At 35.3% G+C, this 23,685-nt stretch overlaps 1 protein-coding gene, 1 non-coding gene and 1 pseudogene across 2 annotated transcripts in view; 2 read left to right on the top strand and 1 right to left on the bottom strand.

Annotated features, from left to right (window-relative positions):
• LOC150104220 (3',5'-cyclic-AMP phosphodiesterase 4C-like) overlaps positions 1 to 23,685 on the top strand; it is a 360,345-nt gene that overhangs the window by 162,595 nt on the left and 174,065 nt on the right. The window lies entirely within an intron of this gene.
• TRNAL-CAG (transfer RNA leucine (anticodon CAG)) lies at positions 6,086 to 6,169 on the top strand. The gene has a single exon. It is a non-coding gene; the product is annotated as a tRNA-Leu (tRNA).
• On the bottom strand, positions 17,910 to 18,091 carry LOC150104221 (U2 spliceosomal RNA; annotated as a pseudogene).

Genomic DNA, 23,685 nt, shown 5'->3' with positions numbered 1-23,685 from the left:
TAACATATATAAAAATATCTACAACTTGAAAAACAATTTGCGGACTCATTGTCACACCAGACCCACTCCGAAAAAGGGCGTCTTCTGGGCAGTGCCATAGGTGTCAAAAGTTTGGTCACGCCCAGAAATTATGTAAAGCTGAATTTAAATGTTTGAAATGCGGGGACATCCACCCAACCAATATCTGCACAAAACCAGAAACAACTACGGCTAAATGTGCCAACTGCGGTGGCCCCCATCCTGCCCAACTACAAGGGATACATTCGGCACCCAAAAAATAGACGGATGGAATCAGCCAAACAGTCCTCTTCCTCTAGTACAAGAACACCAGAGGCCCCTGCACCACAGCTAGAGGCTCAGCGTCCACAGTCAGAGACCTTCAAAGATAGAGTGAACCAAAAGCAAACAAGAAGTTATGCTGGCATGGCCCGTGCAAACAAATCAGCACCTACAAACCTAACAGCTGTGATTACAGCCTTTCTAGCCAACATGCTACAAGACTTCAGCTTGTCTAACCCTTCAGCAACCTCCACCAAAAGATTTCTCCGTGAAACACAGGCCATCCTCACAGCGGTAATTCATAAGTAGAAACAAACTTATTCCAGCCTCCTTGCAGATCATTGCACGGAATGCGAATGGCCTAAGAAACAAAATTATGGAGCTTCAAGGCTCCACTAATACATATCAACCAGATGTTATATTAATCAGTGAATCACATCTAAGACCCTCAGATAACCCTAAAATAAGGGGTTACCGCCTATACAGAAATGACAGATTGGTCTACAGAGGTGACAGCACTGCCATCCTCATTAAAAACTACACCAAGCACAATTCTGTGAACAACCCTCCAACCACTAATCTTGAGATCACGGGCATGGAGGTGTTCACCAGCTCAGCTGGCAGACTAAAAATCTACTCTACTTACAACCAACCCCCTAAAATATCTACCACACTCTGACCTAAATGCCATCTTATGCGTCAGAGAACCCACCATTATAGCCGGGGGATCAGAACTCCAAGCACCCTGCATGGAATTGCAGATCAACCATCAAGTATGGTTGCATTCTTTCCAACTTCATAGGATCACACAATGCTGTTGTGGCAGGCCCCACCAAACCAACTCATCTTAGTACGTTTGGAACTGCGGACATCCTGGATGTAGCTATCCTGCAGGATATTAATCTTCAATACAGCCTAAGATCATTGAATGAGTTGTCATCTGATCACAACCCAATACCTGTCTGCTCTCCCTCACTCCTATATATCGTGGGAAAGATTGTCGGAAGTGATCAGGGATAGTATTGGCCATGTTCCTCACATTCGTACAAAAGACGATATAGAATCTGCAGTTACAAGCCTCTCCCAACTAATTAACTCCGCCATAACGGTAGTCACGTTCTACAAATCTGTCCACAAGCCTGGTCGCTTGCCTGAAGACATTACGAACTTGATCAGGGAAAAAACAGAGCCAGGAAAAGATTTCGTAAAACTCGTGCGCCACAAGATAAAACAAATCTAAACAGACATACTGGGGCTGTGAGAGATGCACTCAAGGTTCATCACAGAGACCATCTATGGGAAGAAAAGTTATCCTCTATCTCACCTACTGATCACTTTGTCCGGGGATTACTAAGAAATATAAAAAACAAAGGCAAATCACTTCCCTCAATACTCTCTGACTAGGGCCTTGTACAGACTGATGCAGACAAGGCAGAGGCCATGGCAAGAAATTTGGAAGAGCAGTGTAAACCTGTATATGGAAATCTAGACTTCAATCACACATGTAAAATTCACAGACAGGTCAGACACTCACTCAAACTTCCTGATACCAGTACTGAACACATTGCACCCACATCGCCTGGTGAAATATATAATATTATTAAAAACTTAATAATATCATATATTATAATATTATATAAGTATGAAAGCGGTCCTTTCATACCAAGCGATGAACTTCATCTCCCACCTGAAGACAGTCACAAACATCCATGCTCACGGCGGGATTCGAACCGCAACCTGTTAGTTGGAGAGCGAATACTCTAACCATTCGGCCAACCAGTCCGGCAATATGATGTTCTGTAGTCAATCTTTTATTCGGACCTTGCCGATCAATATCAATCTCGTATGGGTAAAATAATTGAAAATTCGAATTTTGAGTTATTTGAATTTAAAACACAATAATTTCTTATAAGAAATTACGCGTAGTAAAACCAAATCCGATATCATGAAACTGATACATCACTTTTCTTCTGAAGCTAAAATTAACAAAGAAATTTTTTTAAAATTTTGTATGAGGTGAAAGCCGAAAGTTTGAAGTCTTATTTTAAAAAAAAAGGTATAGGTTTAGTTATAGATATTTGTTATTGTTCCCTCCAATCTCTTTCCGAATTTATTACATCAGATATGAATTTAACATTTCTATTATCTCTTCCAGCACTTTTAATAGATTTCCTTTCGGATCTCAGCACTGCTTACAATTCGGGTCAGGATCTCTGAAACGTCTCCCGTCTGGAATCGCTATCCTTGTGACTGAAATTTCAATATAGAGAAAATAAAAAGTCCCCCTAGGAGTCTGATCTAGAGACCAAGGAGAGCGGAGACACAGTCATGTTGTTTTCAGTTAAAAATTGTTGTACATACAACACATTGTGCTTGACCATTGTCGTTATGAAGCACTAAATTCTGCTTGTGCCACTTTTCTGGTCATTTCTTGGAAAATGGATGGGGACATATAAATAATACAATCGATTGATAGTTTGGCCTATAGGAATGGATTCTTGTTGCATAGCGCTTTCATATTCTTGCTGTTCGACAGAACTTGCCTGGTTTTCTTTGGAAGTGTTAAGGAAGGTATTTTCCAATAATTTGCAATGTATGTAGAACAGTTTTAGCGAGTTGATAACAAAATTTTATGCAAATTCTTTCTGCTTTATATAATTAATTTCGAAAATCGCAGAACACAATGAAACTATAGAGTATAAAAATATATTTACATAAATTACTGCAAGCTGTAAGGGCGACACTCTACCGTATAGTGAAGCAACATAACAACAACAACATCATCATCATCATCTTCTTCTTCTTCTAACTCACGAAACTTCTTAGGGTCTTTGCTGCAAGAACTATCTTCTTCTGCTCATTTCTGTCTTGAACTCTACCAGTCCAGTCCAGGGTTCCCATCTCAACTAGTCTTTTTTGGATGTTATCCTCCCAACGATGCTGTGCTCTTCTTCTAGGTCGCTTTCCATCAAGCCTTATTTTGAATGTTTCTTTAACCATTCTCTCCTCACCAATTCTTTCCACATGTCCAGATCATCTCAGTCTACAAGCTCTAATTTCCTCAGTTCGTGGTGATGAATTGGTATGGTTTTTTATTGTGTCTTCTTTTCTGTTCCACTGTTGAATTATCTCTCGCAGGTCCAAAGACTTTTTCTAAGAATTTTATTTTTAAAGATCAGCAAAGGTTTTGTATCTTAGTCTGTAATAACGAAACCTAGTGCTTAGAAATATATATATATCCATTGTGCATTAATTATACACGAATACATTGTACGAATTATTTATTTGACAAAGTTCTGAGAAGCAATAATGCATGATATCTCACTAATTTTTATTTCATATTGACCGCTAAAAGTTTCAATTTGGTTGGATGAGGTAGTTGGAAAAACTGCGGAGGAAACTAAGGTTGTGGAGGCAGTATGTAACGTGTCTTAAGTCAGTATTCACAAGCGGGCATGTATTTTTCTAGTTTTATAAGTATATCATTATTTATTAACACTAAAACTTTCTTAAACTTCTTAAACTCATAGAAATAATGTAAACACTTATTTCAAACACTGTCGAAATCCAATAGAATTCGTTTGTCTTTTTAATTGCTTCAGATCTAAATCCTGGATTTTTTTTTTTATCAAAACAGTCTGAATCTATCAAAAAACCATACTAAAACCACTGTAATTTTAATAACTACACTAAAAGCATATGGACATAAACAAAGGCATTTATGAAAAGCCCTGATTAAAGATTCTTTGTATGCTAAATGGGATTCGAACCTATGCTTTTTCCAACGGAAGGGTGTCGTGAAAACCAACTGCGTGGAGACTCCTTAACAATTATCCTATTCCTATCATAATTTTCCCGACTTCATTTTCCTACTAAAAAATATTAAGTTTATGTATGTTATGCCAGCTACTCCACAATTTTACATTTAGGGGAAGGAGGCATATTAAGGCTAACCTGTACTTATAAAATATGACCCATCGGTAAAGAGTGGAATATAAGGCTATGAGCTGCTGAATTCTATATTTTGATCAAGTAGGCTGCCTCCAGAAAAGTTTGAGAAACATTGCCTTATACTATTATCGAGAATGACGAGAATGATGACGACCTGTGGAACTGTTGAACCTAATTCAGGCTTGAAAGGCACTGTCCTCTATCACCCTTAATATTTATTTAGTTTTATTTAATTTAAATCCATTTATCGGTTATATGAACTGAATATGATTATTTTTAATTTATTCGTTTTGAGCTAATTCTGTTCGATTCGGGAGGCACCACTTGAAACTAATAGCATACATTAGTGTCTTATTTTAGAGGTAGCGGTATTACAAAGTTAGGGAGCTTCCCTTGTATTCTACGTAATCATTGCCACAATCGCTTGAAGTCTGATGTAGTATGACGTTGTTATCTAACTGAGTTTAACTGAAAATTAAACTCAATTAGATGTTGGAAAGAAGAAGAAAACTAGCCTTTATATTGAGCAATTTATCTTGTAAAGGAAAGTAAATAGTTAACATATAAAATCGGAAGCAGTAATGATTCCATATTTAATAAATACACTTAATAATTTAATATGATTAACTGCTTGAATGGTAGCATAATGGTAAGCGTAAATTTATCAAATCAACAAGAAGGCGAATAATTCTGAGCAAATATTGACTAGGCCTGCTACCATATCAGTGAGTCAACATTTCGAACTTCTTTATCTAAAAATTCCCACCTGAGAGAAGATTCTCACTGTTGCCACTGTTGACAAAGTTTCTCTAAATATTGTGGCGATTGCTTCACATTTACATCGCTGACGGTACCGGCCAACCCCTTATCTTAAAGAAGCACTTTGAATTGACATAAGCATGTGTGTGTGTGTGTGTGTGTGTGTGTGTGTGTGTGTGTGTGTGTGTGTGTGTGTGTGTGTGTGTGTGTGTAGGGGGGGTATACCTAGTTTTCCGTATTCCTTCTTGTAAAATAATAATGTAATAAATTCTGCTTATTTTAAATGGCGCCCCATATATGGCTGTTGAGCAATATCATGGTGCATTGACATACAAAAGAAGGTGGTTGCCATAGCATACCACATGTTTAATCACTGTAGCTTTTCCTGAAGAAACAAAGTTTCAAACTGATGAAAGTTTCATTAATTAGTAGCCAGATTTAAATTTGTATAGAAATAATCTAAGGCAAAGATGAAATGACCCATACGTCATGGAATATTTCATGATTTTTATGTTTGAAGACTCTATTTATTGTCATTTATAACATGTAATTTTCTATTGTTTGGAACCGTTTTACCATCAATAATAAGCTGCCAGCAAAGCTTGGTCGATTGGTAGAGCCTCTGCTACTAATGCCTTACGCAAGAAGTTAAGCAAGTTTGAGCGCGGTTAGTAGTTGGAAGGAGTTTTATCGTTCGATTCTGTTAGCACGCCGTTTCCTCGATGAGTCTTTGGACTCCCTGGAGGTGTCACATAATAATAATAAATTTTAAATAAAACTGAGGTAACAAATTTTAGTAAAGATACTAAATTCATATTGAACCCTAGCGGATTTATTTTGCACATTCGAACCTTTGCATTAATTTGCTTATTAAACTGCATCTACGACAAATATTCAATTCGAACAATAACCCAAAACTTAGACTTTAATATATGAAATTTTGGTTGGCCTTGTTTTAGTTAGTATATATTTAATATCACGTACATTCTCTTAAATGTTGTTTATTAAATTTAATCAGAATCAAATAATGAATTGAAACTGTTAACATTAAGAAATTAATCAACTATTTAAGAGATCTGAGAAGTTGCTGGAAGAAGTCAGAATGGCCGAGTGGTCTAAGGCGCTGCGTTCAGGTCGCAGTCCAGTCTTCTGGGCGTGGGTTCAAATCCCACTTCTGACAATTATTTTTATAAAATATTTTTTTCTTTCTTTCTCTCTTTAAATACTGAGGAACAGAATTTAAAATGTTCAGCTAGAAATCATTTTAAACTAGTATTTCACACTTGTATGTGTGTGTGTGTTGGGGGGGGGGGATTGCTCTTGCATACCATCGCTTTAAGACAATATTTTATTATACATCATTAGTCACTGCAACGCTAAGGAAACATCGAAATAGGTTGAATCTGACTGATTTTATGAGGATCCCTAAAAACATCACCAGACATTGATAATTCTTATGAATATTTTATGTATATTAATATTCTTTTTTTTTTTTATTAAATTGATTGATTTCCAGAACAGTTATTTTACTTTATTACTATTTTTTTTTTTTTTTTTTTACTATTTGTAACAATATGTTTTGTGTTTTCTTGATTAAAATATTTTTTCACGTAACCATTCATTATCATAATTTTCTTTCCTATGATTCTTCTGGAAATTTTCATAAGAGATTCTGCAAAAAAAGAAATTTTTATATAGGATTATGGCAAACAGTTCAAGAAATGCTTCTTCAGTTAGCTAAAGGTGAGGGAGAAGGAATGGGGGTGAGAAAGCGTTACAAACATAATTGCAGTTGTGCATTAGTAGCTGCATTCCTTACTCTGTAATATTCTTATTGCAAATTTCGATTTCGTGACTTATAATACCGTTATATGAGCGTGTAAGTTATACTGAAATGAAAAAAAAAAAAAGGGGGGGGGGTGGACATAAAAGGGAATTTTAAGAAACGACACCGACTATTTTTTGCAAACGCATGCTACATGGCTATTAATTTATGAATTCAGTTCGACGTTAGGCTGTGTTGTACTATTAGGCTTAACATCACCCAATATTCAATTAATCAGGTTTCCTGCATCAATTCAGGGACTAATTTAATACAAAAGAGTTGGAAAACAGGAATTAATGAATGCATGCCGTACTGCCTGTGTTTTCTAGCGTTATTGCTATCTGTGTGCTGCCTTAATCTCTTTCTCTCTATCTCTAACCTAGCCAACTACCCTTAATAATCGACAGCCGACTCACTGGCGTCTCCGTAGTCCCCAGAGTACATAACCGCGTGTCTACGATGTGAACCACATATGCTGCTAAAGTTACAATCTTCTTTCAGTAGCATTTTAAGACAGTGGTAGCGGACAAAAAAATAAAGAAAGAAAAGAATTACTTAATAAAATATAAGAAAATACGTAAGAAGTTCACTCTCTCCAGCAAATATTTATTTTGATGTAGATGCAATAACTGAACTGAAGATATCAGAAATACAAACATATGGATTAGAGATATTTGCTTAAGATATCTGACTGTGATTATTAGGGGTTCACTGTAATTATCGTCCGCGCGGTTAGCCTAGTGGCTGTGTGCTTCGCAACCATATGCCTGGGGAAGGAGTGTCCTAGGTTCGATTCCCGTCGACGACGCGAGGAGCCTAAGGATCTGCCATAGCCGGTCTTGGGCGTGGACGGAAAGGTTATTTCCACCAGTTTATCTGGGGTTTTTCATCCCGGTCCAGTGAACACACACGGATTACAGTCAGGAATACTGATCCAGCCATAGGTCTGATTCATCAGCTATGCCGGTTCCGGAGCTCGGATAAAATTTGGGGCGACTGAGATGGTGCTGTACCTCCCCGTAAAGGGGACTCACTGCCGTGTATCATCATACGATTATTATTATTACTGTGATTATTAGGGAGAAATTCACTGCATCCAGAAACTCGAATTTTAGGCTCCCAAATTTTTAAGGGATTCAAAACTGATATCCAATTTTGTACACAAAATAATAATTTAGACTTTATTTAAAAATGCTTTACTTTATAAATGAAGAAAAGTTTAAGATGTATCCATATATTTGACAGTTATGCTAAGTTTATGATGTATTCTTAAGTCTTAACTGTATTTCTTAACAAGTGTCTTTTAATAGAAGTATTTAGGTTTATGTGTTAGTTATGTGTTATGCGAATCTGTACTTTATTGTCACTATTTCGCCTACAGTTACTGAGACATTGTCAAGATTAGAGTAAACACAATGTAAGCAACTAAGGCACACTATAAAGAAATGAGTAAGGGCAAAATACTTCCAGTGTTCGAACTGTGATCTCCGGGTGTAATCAATTGTGACTGTTTGATAAAATGGACTTCATAATTACTTAACAAAGTACTTCATGCGTTTAATTAAACTGGCTGAATTCACTATATTCAGGACTCAGGATATGAATCTTAATGTTCTTAGATTCTAATCTCAGCAGAATCTAAGATATATATTAATATATACTAAGATATAAGATATATATATTCGCCACCTTTAAACCTGTCCGAAAATCACCTTCTTTGTATCATTATATTTTAAATGTTGTAACCAATTCTTTTGATTTCTCCCTGAATGATGCCCATTTTACATTGAACGAAATATATATTTATCTGTATTTAGTTCAGGTTAACAAGCTGGTTGTTAACCTGAACTATAGTGTGTTTACAGCCAACAAAACAGGTTCAGTGTTTACTGAATACCCAACAGGGATTATATTTTTATACCAGCCGTAGAAAAACTGACAAAGAAGAAAATTCCTGGAATTTTTTCGATGTCTTCGTCCTCTTTTTAATTCAGAAGTTTTTCTGAGATAATATGCACTGATAGTTATTCCTTTCTTATTAAAGAGCCGAGTTTATGTTTAAATTAAATTTAAAAAGAACGTAACATTGATTTAAATGTAAAATAAATGCATAAGAGTATGAACTAGAAAAACAAGAATGCAGCAGTCAAATTGCACAAAATTCTCTTTTCAAACAGGGTTATATGAGATGTTCTTAACACGTGAATTACGCGTTGAGCTATTCTAATTTGCTCTTCTAAAATCTTTCTATCCCTTTAACTGATGGCTATTTTAGAGGTGTTTTTTTGCTATTTGGCTACTTGACTGTTGATTGTTGTTTCGAATGCGTCAGTCAAGAGGTTGTTTCTGCAAATTTGGCAATGTTCCAACAGTGAGATGATTTTTATTTTATTTATTTATTCTTTTTTCTTTTTCATGACGGATAATTGCTGCTTTCTTTTACAATACAAGAGAAGTATGCCATTTTATTGATATGTTAACATCTTCAGCTTGTTTTTTTTCCTCTCCCATACGCAAGTACATTTGACTCATCAGTTTAGACACTTCGTACGGCCGTTTGTAAATGTTTGACTATCCGAATGTTAGATATAATGGATACTTGATGCAAAGGTGTTTATAAGTAAATTATTTCATTTCCTTTGATTTATGTTCAAAAATAATCACAATAAGTGCATACATGAGTCATCTGCGTTCAATCATATGATCTTCATATTATGCTTTCAACTACACACTGCAAATTTCCATACAACTAACTTAAATTACTTCAATTTAAATTTAAGACAGGAAATATCCGGTGTTAATTCTTTCGTATATATATATATATATATATATATATATATATATATATATATATATATATATATATATATATATATATATATATATATATATATATATATATATATATATATATATACACGAGGGTGGTCTGAAAAGTTCTAGGCCTCGACCATAGATAGCAACACTATCGGCAAGATTTTTTTCTAAGTTGGTACATCTGTCATAAGCATCCATGTGAAACTGCAAGTCATTCTATCAAGTAGTTTTTGTTTTATACAGCTGTCTGAAGCAAAAATGTTGTCTGTATCCCTTGAAATGGATAAAATTGAGTATCGTGCGGTTATAAAATTCTTTGTAAAATAAGGTTTAACACTAAAAGAAATTCATTCGAAGTTCATAAAAGTTTATGAACTCCTCTTCTTCGTTTTCGACAATTAAGAAATGGACTGCAGAGTTTAAACGTGGCCGTACCAGAAGATGATCCACGTGAAATCCAAACAGTGTAACGAACCAGAAATCATTGATCAAGTGCACGATGTGGTATTGGATGACCGGCGAATCAAAGTGCGTGAAATTGCTGAGACTATATTTTCAAAAGAACGTGTAGGATATATTTTGCATGAAGAATTGCAAATGAAAAAGCTTTGCGCAAGATAGTTGCTGCGCTTGCTCACAGCAGATCAAAAACGCACTCGCATGAAAATCTCTGAACAGTGCTTGGAGCGTTTTAACAAGAATAAAACTGATTTTGTCCGTCGATTTAGATTTATTACTATGGATGAGACTTGGATTCACCATTACATACCAGAATACAAACAGCAGTCAAAACAGAAGCCGGTTGTTCAGCGCCAAAGTCGGTTCCATCACCAGGAAAGGTCATGGCATCGGTGTTTTGGGATGCTAAAGGCACTTTGTTTATTAATTATCTTGAAAATGGTAAAACAATAACCGGGGAATATTATTCCGATCTTTTAACCAGACTAGAAAAGAATTCGTGAGAAAAGACCGGTTTACAGAAGGAAAAAATCATCTTTCATCAGGACAATGATTGCCAAAACACTGTATCAGTGTTTTTTCAATGGGAAAATTAAGGAATCTGCACTATGAATTGTTGGAACATCCACCTTATTCCCCCAGATTTGGCTCCCTCTGACTTCTTTCTCTTCCCAAAACTAAAACTCTTCCTCGCTGGTCAGCGTTTTTCTTCGAATCAGGAGGTGATTGCATGATTGCAGCTGTAGAGGGGTATTTTGCAGATCTTACTGAGAACCACTACAGGAACGGGATAATGGCGCTGGAACAAAGCTGGAATAAATGTATTAGTCTTAAGAGAGATTATATTGAAAAATAAAAATAATTTTGAAATTATAAATTCGTTTTTTCATTAAGCCGAAAACACACCTTCGTGTATATATATATATATATATATATATATATATATATAATCATGTTTATGGTTTTATATTTAAGTGAAAATCATTTAAATATATGCATTTTATGTCTTCATGCCAGTCGCTAGTATTCAGTAATATGGTCTCCGTCCTAAACTCATCTTCGGATTGTAGACTTGACAGGCCTACACACACGCTGGTTAATATAACCACCTTAACCTGTCTGTCTGTTTATAACTCATTGCGTTTGTTGCTAAATGTTACTGCACTGATACCATCCTAGTGATTAATCTGATAATCAGTTTAAGGACATATAAAGCATTTTTTCGATGCTGTTATTAATGAATAACATTACCGGATATTTTTTTATATTATAATAGTATGGCATATCTTCAGTTCTACGAGCTCTATAAAGGTTTAATATAGTAGTATAGAACTACAGGACACTATTTGGTATCATTTTGCACGAAACATAAAATCAACCACCGACACCATTTGGTAGCATTTACTTTTACTATTCAGGTATAAATGTGAACTTAGTTAATTCATTTTGTTCTTGCTGTCACTGTTCTATTTGGACTTAAGTAACCTGGTGGAAGGCAAATGATAATAAATTAAAACGTTACCCATTTAAATCAATTTATCAATTTGAAATGGCCCGTTATTACATGACTAACATAACCATGCTAACATGAAACCATACAAAAAATATAAATAAAAAGCGTTAAATATAAAATCTACTGACCGACACAACTTGTTATCAGTTACGTCTTCTGCTCATGTAGTAATTTCTGCAGAATAGTTCCAAACTACAGTGATCTTTTAAGATAATGGCGTTTATTATTTCTTAGGATTTGTTGTTTTTCTCCGAATTTTTTCTTCTGTGTATGTTTGCATTAGTTTAAGTTATCGAGAGTGGGATGAAACTTATGCTTTTTAGAATAATTTTAGTTGACTATTTCTGTGCTTCTTTCGGTCATAGAATTATAAAAGATATCTCTTTCCCTTAATGGGTTTGCTGATGGTCTGTCACAAAACCTTACTTCCTTATAATATAAGGTTTTTCTCATCTTAGACGGGATTCCAATGCTGATATTTCTATTGTTGATATTGACTTTCTACATACACTTAGGAAGGATATTTGGTTTTGTGATTGCATTACTGAAAAGCGATGATAATAAAAAGGGAAGGATGAAGGGAGAAAGAGCGATATCATTATCACCTTATTATTATTTATTTATTTCATTTTTTGTTGGAATGTTTGTGTATATCGTAATAGATTTTTTTTTTTAAAAAGGATATAACAATATTGTGTGCACTGGTTGTACAGTTTAGAGGAGGAATATCCAATCGAAGCCTGTTAATGATTTCCATTCGACTTTCGAGAAACAGATTTCTATATATATAAAAAAATCGGTTTCAAAATGTCTGTTACTTATATTCGGCTCTCAAACACGCTGCCGGTTATAAAATGTCTATGGCCTTTTTTTTCCTGCAGCTTTTTTATTTATTATTTAATTTTATACTATATTGTTGACAATAAAAGAAAAGTGTTTTCGTTGTAAAGTCAATATTTTGTTTCGGCGGCAGATGAAGTGCGTATATAAATTGTTACTTTCCTTTCGATCGTACGAAACCGAACAAAATTGTCACAAAGTATCGCTTTCTTAATTATTCTCATTGATCTTTTTTTTGTTGTTGTTTGTAACAAATAACACTAATCAATTGTTATTGAGTCGATTAATTTTAACTAAAAACTTTTTAATGTATCCAAGAATTATTTTTTTTACAATTTTTATTTATTTCTTTTTCTTTTCTTTTTTTATTTTGTAACTGTGTGCAGTTTATTCCTGTTTTTTTTTTTTTTTTTTTTGTTGTTGTTTACTTTCCCCCTCCACCTTTCTCTCAATTTTAAATATTAATGACACTGCTCCAATCCCTTTTTGCGTGTAGTCCATCCCCTCCAATACCAGAAAAGTTTGGCCGCTACTGTTCCAGAGAAAGGGCTCGCAAACTATTCTAACCCGATTTGAGCAATTGAAATCAAATTTTAATCTGCAATTGCGTTTTTAGCCTTTTAGAACTCAGCTGTAGATTAAATTGATTCAACTTTCAATTCTAATTTAAAAGTTAAAATTAAAATGAAATCATTAAAATTTGAATTAAAATTTAGAATTTTTGGTCTTTTGTCCGAGATCTGTACTCTACTTACCGTGGGCCTGAAGTGGCTTGAAAGACAACTTGCTTGATCTTAGGCCGTGGTTCCTCGAATATCTTGCCCTTAGCCTACATTAGTGTTATAATTTTACTCTTTTTCTTTGGTGAGGATTCATATAAAAATAAGGAGAATGACTATTTAGGGGAGTACCCATTTTTATGGGATAGTGAATCTGAATGAAATAACTTCTGGAGAAAGTTTTTGAGGATGAATTTTGTAAACTTTAAAAAAATAAAAAAGGATATTCCTATATTCGGGTTTAAGTACAAATAATTGAGCAGCTTATCGGCTTTAAACAAGGAGGAAAATAAAACATTTATGATTTTACAATATATTTCTTGCAGATGTCACTAGAGGGCACCACAATCATTTGCACAGTGTGACCTGTTATCATATATGCGTTATATGAAATTAATGTTGAAATCGAGCTGTACATTTAAAACATTGTTAATTTATTAAAATAAGTCTGATATTTCTGAACTTTTAAATGGTTGTTCACCTTAGCTAGATAAAAAAAAAGTTCATGCATCTCACTACGAATCTTTTAAACGATTAGTCGAAATCCATCTACCCCTATGGAACAGATAACAGAGGTAGAGAAGTAGGAGGAGAAACTGGTTCAGCGAGTTTGTAAATGAACCATGCTGAAATATCGACCGTAGTAGAGAATGATGAATATTAGTTTAGCTAACACTTCTCATGTATAGAGTTTAGTTGGAATTATGGGCCAACCAACCAAGGCTACGAGACCATTATATTATATCTGTTAACTGCATATTTTCTTCTGGTCTAGTTGCGGATGAAAATCCTGCTATCCCTATATCAGACCGACTATCTCATACCGAAACTCTCATGGATAGAAGAATAACTATATTTTCGCGTAATTATATCTATCCAATATTTTAAGATAATAACCAAATCTAAAAGTTTTGTATGCTGTCCATAATTTGGTTATTTTCATTTAAGCTTATCGTGAGAGGCGTGATAGAATATTTCCAGCAGAGAGGAAAGGATAAAGTAGAATTTTAACGTAATTTTAGGGGGTGATAGGGTTTATCTGTAATTTTTATTTATTTATTTATTTTTAGTTTATAATTTTCTGATATTGTAAAGCACTTTAATCAGTTTTGGAAATATTTAAGAAAAACGCCTGGCAATCCAAGCTCTTCTCTCCTTCAAAGTTATGACTCTGTAGTGCTGTATAATTGGTTATAACGTTTTAATTTAATATGAATCTGCAAACCTATGTTTTGGGCGCTGTTGCAGTAATTTTATGGAACAGAATAATTAATATCTAGTTCTTCTTCTTTGAGTGCCATCTCCTATCGGAGGTCAGCGACCACCTTGGCAAATTTTGAGCGATTCTCAGCTATTCTGAGCAGTCTCTCTGAGTTCATACCAGTCCACTGTCTGATATCTGCCAGCCAAGATTTTCTTCGTCTTCCTTGTCCTCTTCTTCCATTTATCTTCCCTTTTATAATCAATTGAAGTATCTTATATTTTTCATTACGAAGTAGGTGACCAAGATATGCAGTTTTCCTTCTTTTTATGGTATCTAAAAGTTCAAGATGATTTCCCCATTTGTTTCAGTACTTCCTGATTGGACGTTTTTGCTGTCCATGGGATTTTTAACATTCGTCTGTATAACCACATCTCAAAGGCTTCAAGTCTTTTTATTGATGTTGTCTTCAAGGCCCAAGTTTCTGCACCGTACAGCAGTACAGACCATGCATAGCATTTAACCATGCGTACTCTAAGCTCTAAGTTTAAACTGCGGTTACACAGTGTTGATTTCATCAAGAGAAAATTTTTTCTTGCCATTTCAATTCTAACTTTTATTTTCATTTCTGGATTGCAATCTTCATTTAACCAACATCCGAGATATTTAAACTTTGCCACTCTTTCTATTTGTTTCCTATTTAAAGAAAGTGCTAAATTAAGAATTGGTTTCCTACTTATGACCATGAATTTAGTTTTGGCGATATTTATTTTTAATCCCATTTTTTCACTCTCTGCATTTATTAGCTCCAAAAGATTTTGAAGATCCTGAATATTGTCAGCCAGAAGAGCTGTATCATCGGCATATCGGATGTTGCTGATTATTTCACCATTTACACTTATCCCTTCCTTTCTTCCTTCCAAGACTTTTTGAAATATGGCTTCTGAGTAGATGTTAAAAAGAAGAGGTGACAGCACACATCCTTGCCTTACTCCTCGTTTGATGTTAATGGAGTCTGTAATAATGTCATCAACTTGAACAGATGCCTTTTGGTTCCAATATAAGTTCTCAATGATCCTGATGTCTTTACCATCTAATCCAATTCTTTTTAATAGTACAATCATTTTTAGCATGTTGGACTTTGTCAAATGCTTTCTCGAAGTCTATGAAACAAATGAATATTACCTTGTTTTGGTCAATACATTTTGAAATAAGATCTGAGAACAGAAAAGAGCCTCTCTTGTTCCCAAGCCGTTTCTAAAGCCGAATTGGGTATCACTGATGGTGTCTTCACATTTTCTGTATATTCTTTTTTGAATTATTTTCGGAAACATTTTGAGAACGCGACTCATTAGGCTGATCATTCTATAGTCATTACAAGTTTTCGCATTTATTTTTTTAGGTAGCATGATGAAGGTCGACTGTAACCAGTCTTGAGGGATTATGCCTGTATCGTAGATCTTATTAAATAGCTTTACTAATATGTTAATGTTGTCACCTTCTAATTTTACTATTTCTGCCGGTATTCTATCTGGTCCTAGGGCTTTACTATTTTTAGCTGAGTTCAATGCACATTCTACCACTGATTTTAGAATGCATGGACCTTCCATATGTTCATAAGTATTTTCTGGGTTCTGTCTGTCATCAGTAAAGAATTCTTCTATATATTTCACCCATTCTTGTATTTTGTCATCCTTTTTGGATATAATTTCTCCCTTTTTGTTTCGAAGGATACAGAATTGTTTTTTCTTATATATACCTGAGGTCTCTTTCATCGTTTTGTGTAGATTAAAATTGTCATGTTTTTCCTGTAGAATTTCCATTTCTTTACATTTTTCATTCAGCCAGATTTCTTTTGCTTTTTTGATCTTGTGTTTAATAATTTTCTGAACCTCTGTATATTTTGTTGGATTATGATTTTTATATGATCTGCGTTGATCCATGAGAGAGAGAATTTCATCAGTCATCCAATCTTTCTTTTTTACTGCTCTATTAGGACATAAGGTATTGGTACATTTATCTATGAAGACAGATTTCAATTTGTCCCACGATTCATCAACTCTTATTATGTCATCATTCTTGATAAGTGCTAGCGCTTGATTCAGATCTTGACTCAATTTGTTTCTTATCTCTGTGTTTTTTAATTTTCCCAAATCAAACCTTTTTTGTTGATGTTTCTTAAGCATAGCTTTCAGTCTAAGTTGTAACTCTGCCACCAGTAGGTTATGATCAGAAGCAATATCTGCACTAGGATAGGGTTTTGTACTCTTTATAGAACTTCGAAATCGTTCATTAATTAGTAAGTAATCAATTTGGTTTCTGACTATATTCCGATTATTATCCTGAGGTGATCGCCAAGTATACAATCTTCGAGGTGGTAGCTTAAACCATGTATTTGTGATTATTAGCTCCTCTTCCTGGCAGAATTGAAAAAGACGGTCACCTCTTTCATTTCTTGTGCCCAGTCCATGTTCGCCAACTACATCTCCACTTCTACCTTTCCCAACTTTAGCATTGAAATCACCCATGACTATGTTAATATCATGCTTTTTTGTATTTTTCATTAGTTCTTTTAATTGATCATAAAATTCTTCAATCTCGGTATCACTCTTGTCAGCAGCAGGGGCATAGACTTGTATAAGATTAACATCTAGTGGTTGTCCTTTCAGTTTTAATAACATCATCCTAGCTGAGTAAGGGATGAAGCTCAACAGTGACTTATTGATCTCTTTGTTTATTATTATTCCAACTCCATTTTGATGGTTGTTTTCACAACTTCCAGAGTGATACATTGTCATGTCATTGACTTGAGTTTTGCCTGATCCTGGCCACCTAACTTCACTCATTCCTAAATTTCCAATTTCAAGTCTTTTCATTTCTTGGATAGCATTTCTTAGCTTACCTGCTTCATACAAGGTTCTGACATTCCAGGTTCCTAGTTTTACTGAGCGCACCATGTTGAGAGCCCGGGGATTCTTCGCACCCCTGTCCCATTTAAGGGACACCGGTAATTCGGGGCCATTTGTGTAGATTTGCTCGCCATGGTGGTTAGTCTGGAGACAGAATAGAGCAGTAGTTTCTCCATTTGCTTTCTGCTCTGCAGTATTACAGACGTACACAATAAACTGTATTGCCATCTGCAATTTTCTAATCACAAGCTTTACCGTCATCATGAGACTTCAACCTTGTGTCAGTACTGACAAAGCTGCTTCCCTTTTCCAGAGGATTGAATCCTTTATTTTTCCTTGTAAACCTAGGTAGGGGCCCTAACCGGGTACTGACAGCTGGAGCCAGTTGAGCCCGGGTTGTTTATAGAGGTCTGCTCCTCTGAAGATTCTTCCGCACATTTCACTGTTGGGATACAAATCCTCTTCCACTGATTTGTCCGTTGTTCTTCACAGAGGTCCGTTAGCATCCTTGTAGGGAGTGTACCCTACGGAAGGTCCCAGGGAGCACGACGTGGACGTGGACTTGCCTCACTCCCCAAAATAATGAGCTGACTCTGGAGGTAGTGCAAGACCAGAGCAACTCGTGGCAGACGTGGATCGAGCTCCAAGCATTCCGCCGACTTCTAAAAATCAGTTTAACATCTTGGGGTTCGATGGACCTCCGTATCAGATATTAAGCTGATAAGAACTTTGATCTTAGCCAAAAGGCCGAGAAGCGAAATATCTAGTTACAAACGATTAACTAGAAATATCAGCTTATTCACCTGCATATAATAAATAAGTAAAAAAAGGAAGGGGTGATATATATACCTAAAGAGCTTCTGTGATTAAATGATAATTGTTTCAGTTCTTTTTACAACATTTATTTTAGTATCTGAGACCGATAGAAAATCACCTGCGATCAAAGCTTGAAGCGCATAAGATTTCGAAATTTTCAGCATAGATTAAAGAATATAAAAGATATATAAAATAAAATATCACTTTACACATCACTGCACTATGAATGACAAAACATGGATGTTGTAAGCAGAGAGTCAATAATATATCAAGGAAGTTCTTTATAGAGATAGAGGGCTCTGGGGGAGAAAGCCAGAATAAATAATTTCCTTTTGACACCTAATTCGGTAGAACATCCATGATTTTTTTATGTCTTTTAAATGCACGTGTTCACCAACTTCTTATGGAAGAGAAATTTTGTTGCCTTCCGCTTTCAAGCAAGGTAACAGGATTTTAACTCAGCCTCCCTGAAGAAAGACCCAGAAGTTCATCATAGGTGGAATTTCAACTGAAATCCGTTTTGTAACCGAGAAATGCTTTGGACAACCACTGTACTGCGAAGTTAATTTTATAAGTAAATGCAATTATGTTGTGTATAATCTACAATTAAGTGTTCCTCCATTTCATATTAGGACAACCATATTTATTACAATAATTATCGTTAACTCAGCATAATATGAGGTGTCAAAGGGTTATAGCATCTAGTCGCCCAGCTAGATGTCTGTGACAGTCTTGAAGTATAGACGATTTCTTCCTATCACTTATTTTTGCCCTGAGTGAGCCCACCGCCTTTGGTTATAGGAGGTTTGAAGTGGTCTCCTATAAAGCACTACGTTTGGCCTTCTAGAGAAAAGAAAGTGGATTGTCTAATATTAAGCCCACGGCACTTGTAGATTAAGGTTACATCATTTCGTGGAGTCATATTAAATTAAAAATAAATTTAAAAATCGCCTTTTTCAGTATTATTTTATATTATAAATAATGTATATTATATAGTTTTATGTTATTATTATAATGAAAAAAAAAATGTTCTTGATTTTATTAACAACTGCTGTCAAAAGTTTATTTTGATAACTGCTAAACTTGCATGAAGTTTTAACAAATAAATAAAAGGAACACTGTATAGTGTTCGTTTTATTTATTCTTTAGACTTTACATGTCCTATTAAAACACTATTGATGTGTATAAAACACGAATCCGAACACTTATTCACTATGCAGTATTTTTCCTTTAAAGTTCTATGCATTGCCTAACCCAGCATAATCATAGGGGCTCAACTTATTTTGTTTAAATGATCAATATTGCAATAAATTGTAAACGAAAAGAAGTACTTGTCTCTCCACACTGAAATGTAAAGAAAGTAAAGTGGACGTACTCTGATCCATGCAACCCATTTTATTTAGAGATAATGACATGTTGTACGTGGATGAGGGAATGCCGTCTGTATTACCTCTCATCTTCTTCTTATAAATTGGCTAAAGAAAACAGTCACAGATAGCATGCATCCTATAAAAATAAGTAAATTATATATATATATATATATATTTATTTTTAGTATTTGCACAATTTTAGAAATGATAAATCATTTTTGAGGTATTTCTGTAATGCTTCCTTTGAATTATGTTAAAGAAAATAGCATTCGCTTGAGATGAGCTTTATGTTGTTTGTTTAAAATATAAATATGTACTTAAAATATGAAAACCCAAACCACTCATTAAAGTGATATTATGGGCGACCAACCACTGTCGTTTTACGATGCGAACTAAGACGATCTTTTAGAATTTCTTTATAAATTCTGCAAGCATGTTAGATAAAATTTCTCATATTATATAAAATGTAACATAACATTTAGAATTTTTTTTGAGAGAGAGACAGATAAAGAGAGTACTTTAATCTGCATTTTATTTGTTTATTTTTATTATTCCCTAACTTAAAGAGCTTAAGATTTTTATTATTATTAAGATTTTAATTTCGGAGTTTAAAACTCATAAGTGTTTGGCCGGCCTGATTGGCGATTGGTTAGCATATCCACTCTTCAGCCAAAAGGCTGCTGGTTTGAATTCCAGGCAGGCATGGATGTTTGTAATTGTCTGTGAAAATGCTGGTGATGGTGAGCAGTAGATGGGGTGGTGCAGATGCAGAGTATGTGTCCTCCCTCGATGAGTGTTTCGACTCCCTGGACGTGTCACGTAATAATAATCATGATAAGTGAGAATGTAGGTAAGGATAGGGGGAACTGAACCCTATTGATATTCTTCTTGAATAGCTGGTGGTTGTACTCGTTGAGGAATATGTCTGGAGAAATGCTATTTTAGAAAATTAACGCAGATAGAATGAAAGAGAAAGACGAAAAGGGGTTCGATGGGTTGATATGTTTGCAGTTATATGGTAAAAGGATGTTGGACAGCTGGCTGCTATTCATTTCGACAGGCTTAGTGGAAAACAGAGGAATGACAGAGATGCCAGTTCAGTAGAACAACACTCTCAGGATTCATCGATTAGTCGGACTGATCTCTTCTGAACAGCATCAAACATTTTGGTGAAGGTTTCCGGTTCTGGATCGAACCAAACATGGGAACGTGATATGATTGGCGTACTCATCTTCATAAGAAGCTATTCATATGATGTGTTTTTGCTAGAAATGGCTGGAGGTTAATATCAGTCCAAGAATAGAATTTGAACTTGTCTAGTGATCTGTGTATTGTATTATCAGAGGTAGGAGAAGATAAATTGAGATATTTCTTAACAGAAAGAAGATAGGACTATGTGTTTTGGTAGAATGAATATGATAATATGATTAAGTCATCTTCACCTCCACTAAAAAATGGTATGAAGATCTGTATTTAAGCCATGATACTGCACTTGAATTTGGGATGTTTGTGCACTGCAAGGTTTGTAAAGTAGGTAAGAGGAATGGAGCATGCTCATTAGCAAAACTATGTTCAGGTCCATCGGAGAAGGTTATTTATGTATGTGGAAAAAAAGGATGGAGGAGAGAATAGCTCAGAGCTCTGAGGTATTCCTAAATTGGCGAAGAAGTTGAAAGAGAGGAAGCCGTCAAATTATGACATTCAGTGATCGCCCAGAGAATAAACTGGTGTGGACAGCATGCCAAAGTATGGCTATTTGCTGATGAGCTTAATAGATTTTGATGCCGGATCAACGAGTAATCAAATGCTCTGGAAATGTCAAAAGTAGTAGGATCGTAAAATGTTAAATATCACCTGTCCTATATTACCTATCTCTGGATCCATACTACAGGTCGAGAGGTAGGGTTTTTTTTTTAAATCAGGAATTGTTTGTTTTACTTTCCATGGGTAATTTTGGTGAATGGTTGGGGTAGAGAATAGGACCATGCGCCAAGAAGAGATAGGCTTTTAATCATGCTGCTCATACAGAGAACACCCATTCTCTCTCTCTCTCTCTCTCTCTCTCTCTCTCTGCCTGTCTCTGGTCAGACGTTATAAAGAATTAATTTTTTTAGATTTTAACCAATGTAAAAAAATGTTAAAAACATATGATATATACAAAAGTTAGTCAAACACTGATGAAGTTTAAGTCGATTGTAATTTAGAACGATATCATACGAACATTATTTTCAATTATTCTTAGTATTGTTGTGGTTACTGCTATGATGCTACTTGAATTTCAGAGAGGAAATGCTCTGTGCATTTCCTCTCTGAAATTCAAGTAGTATCAGACCATTTCAGAGAGAAATTCACGTTCTTAATAATTAAAGCAATAATCATAATTATTATTATTAAGAGAGACCTCCAGGGAGTGAGAGACTCATCGAGGGAGGCCACATATTACACACACCAGCTATCATACTTATTCTTGAATTCGTTCACACTGCTTACACTCACAACATCCAATGGCAATCCATTCAAATCACGCACCACCCTCGGAGAGAAAAATCTAGCCATCACACCCTTCTTGGCGGCCTTTATTCTCAGCTTCCAAGGATGCCCTCTCATTCTTTCCCCACCCTCCATAAATTGAAAAATTCCATCAATTGAAATCCTGTATGACCCTTTCAGAAGCTTGTAAGTCTCAATCATATCACCCCGCTTTCTCCTGTTTGCTAATGTCTAGTCTACAAATTCTCAATCTGTCTTCATAATCAGTATTCCACAATCCTGATATCATTTTTAACACGCTCCTTTGTACTCTTTCTAATATATCAGAATCACAATGGAAACCAGACCTGCGTACAATAGTCCAAGTGAAGTCTGATCAAGGCCTTGTAAAGAGGCAAAATAACATGCTTATCTTTACATGTGAACATTCGTTTCAGCATTGAATTATCTTTTGAGTTGTATTTGCAATCTTTGCCACATGACCCCTGAACTTCAATTTCCTATTTATTAACACTCCAAAATCCCTAGTCTCATCAGTTTCATCTAGCCTAATCCCACCAATACAATACGACATTGGATATCTAATCATGCCGAAGTGAATGATTTTACATTTACTGACACCCATTTTACCATGCCCACAATTCCAGCCTATTCAAATCATTCTGCATAGACTGCATATCAGCAGCATTCCTGATTACCCTACCTATCTTTGGATCATCAGCAAATAACTGTATGTCGCTTGTCACAACCTTCCCAATATCATTAATGTACAGAATGAATAATAGTGGACCAAGCACTGATCCTTGTGGTACACCGCTTGTTACTTTACACGTTGCAGACTCGGATCCCCCGTATACCACTTTTTGATATCTGTCAGTCAGTCAGTCATCCTCTTATTCATGCTGATATTGTATAACCCAAACCCATTTTCTCCAATTTATGCAACAATGTACCATGCTGTATTCTGCCAAAAGCCTTAGCAAAATCCAGAGTATCATGGTGTATCCATTCCCCTTGTCTAGTTCAATGATAATATTCTTATAGAATGTGAGCAAGTTGCTAAAACATGACCTTCCCTTAGTAAACCCATGTTGTTCATTGCAAAGTAGAGATTCACTGTCAACCCATTTCTGAATGCGAGCCCTAACCAATTATTTCAAAATCTTCACCACCACTCCTGAGATACTGATTGGTCCATAGTTGGATACATTTGCACCACCCTTGTGCAATGGAATTACCATACATTCCTGCAGAATCTTCCCTGTTCTGAGACTCATATTAAACATCCTGGTCAAAGGAATGGCCAGTTCAGCTGAACACACTTTTAGCACACGTGCTGATATTCCATCAGTCCCTATTTCTGAAGTCTTATTCAATTTGTGCAACAGCTCTAATACCTCGGCCTCTCACACCTGCGTTTCTTCATCTAATGAAGACGTAACAGTGAGCTCAATGTTGCGTTCACCTGGTTGATAACTTTTAACGAAATAGGCATTCATTAACTGAACAACTTCTTCTGCATCTGTAACCCTCACGTCATCTGGATTTAGAAGAGTTATTCGTTCATATTCATTCTTTCTTTTACTTGCAGCATATCAATAGAATTCTTGTGGGTTATCTTTAGTACGCAGAGCCAGTTTATTTTCATAATTAGACTTTGCTTTCTGTACAACAGTT

This window comes from Typopeltis vanoorti, chromosome 8, assembly GCF_054136105.1.
Source record: "Typopeltis vanoorti isolate ZY-2024b chromosome 8, IOZ_Tvanoo_1.0, whole genome shotgun sequence".
Lineage (NCBI taxonomy): Eukaryota > Metazoa > Arthropoda > Arachnida > Uropygi > Thelyphonidae > Typopeltis > Typopeltis vanoorti.
Note: the sequence above shows the minus strand (reverse complement) of the source record. Positions and strands in the feature narration are given on the sequence as shown.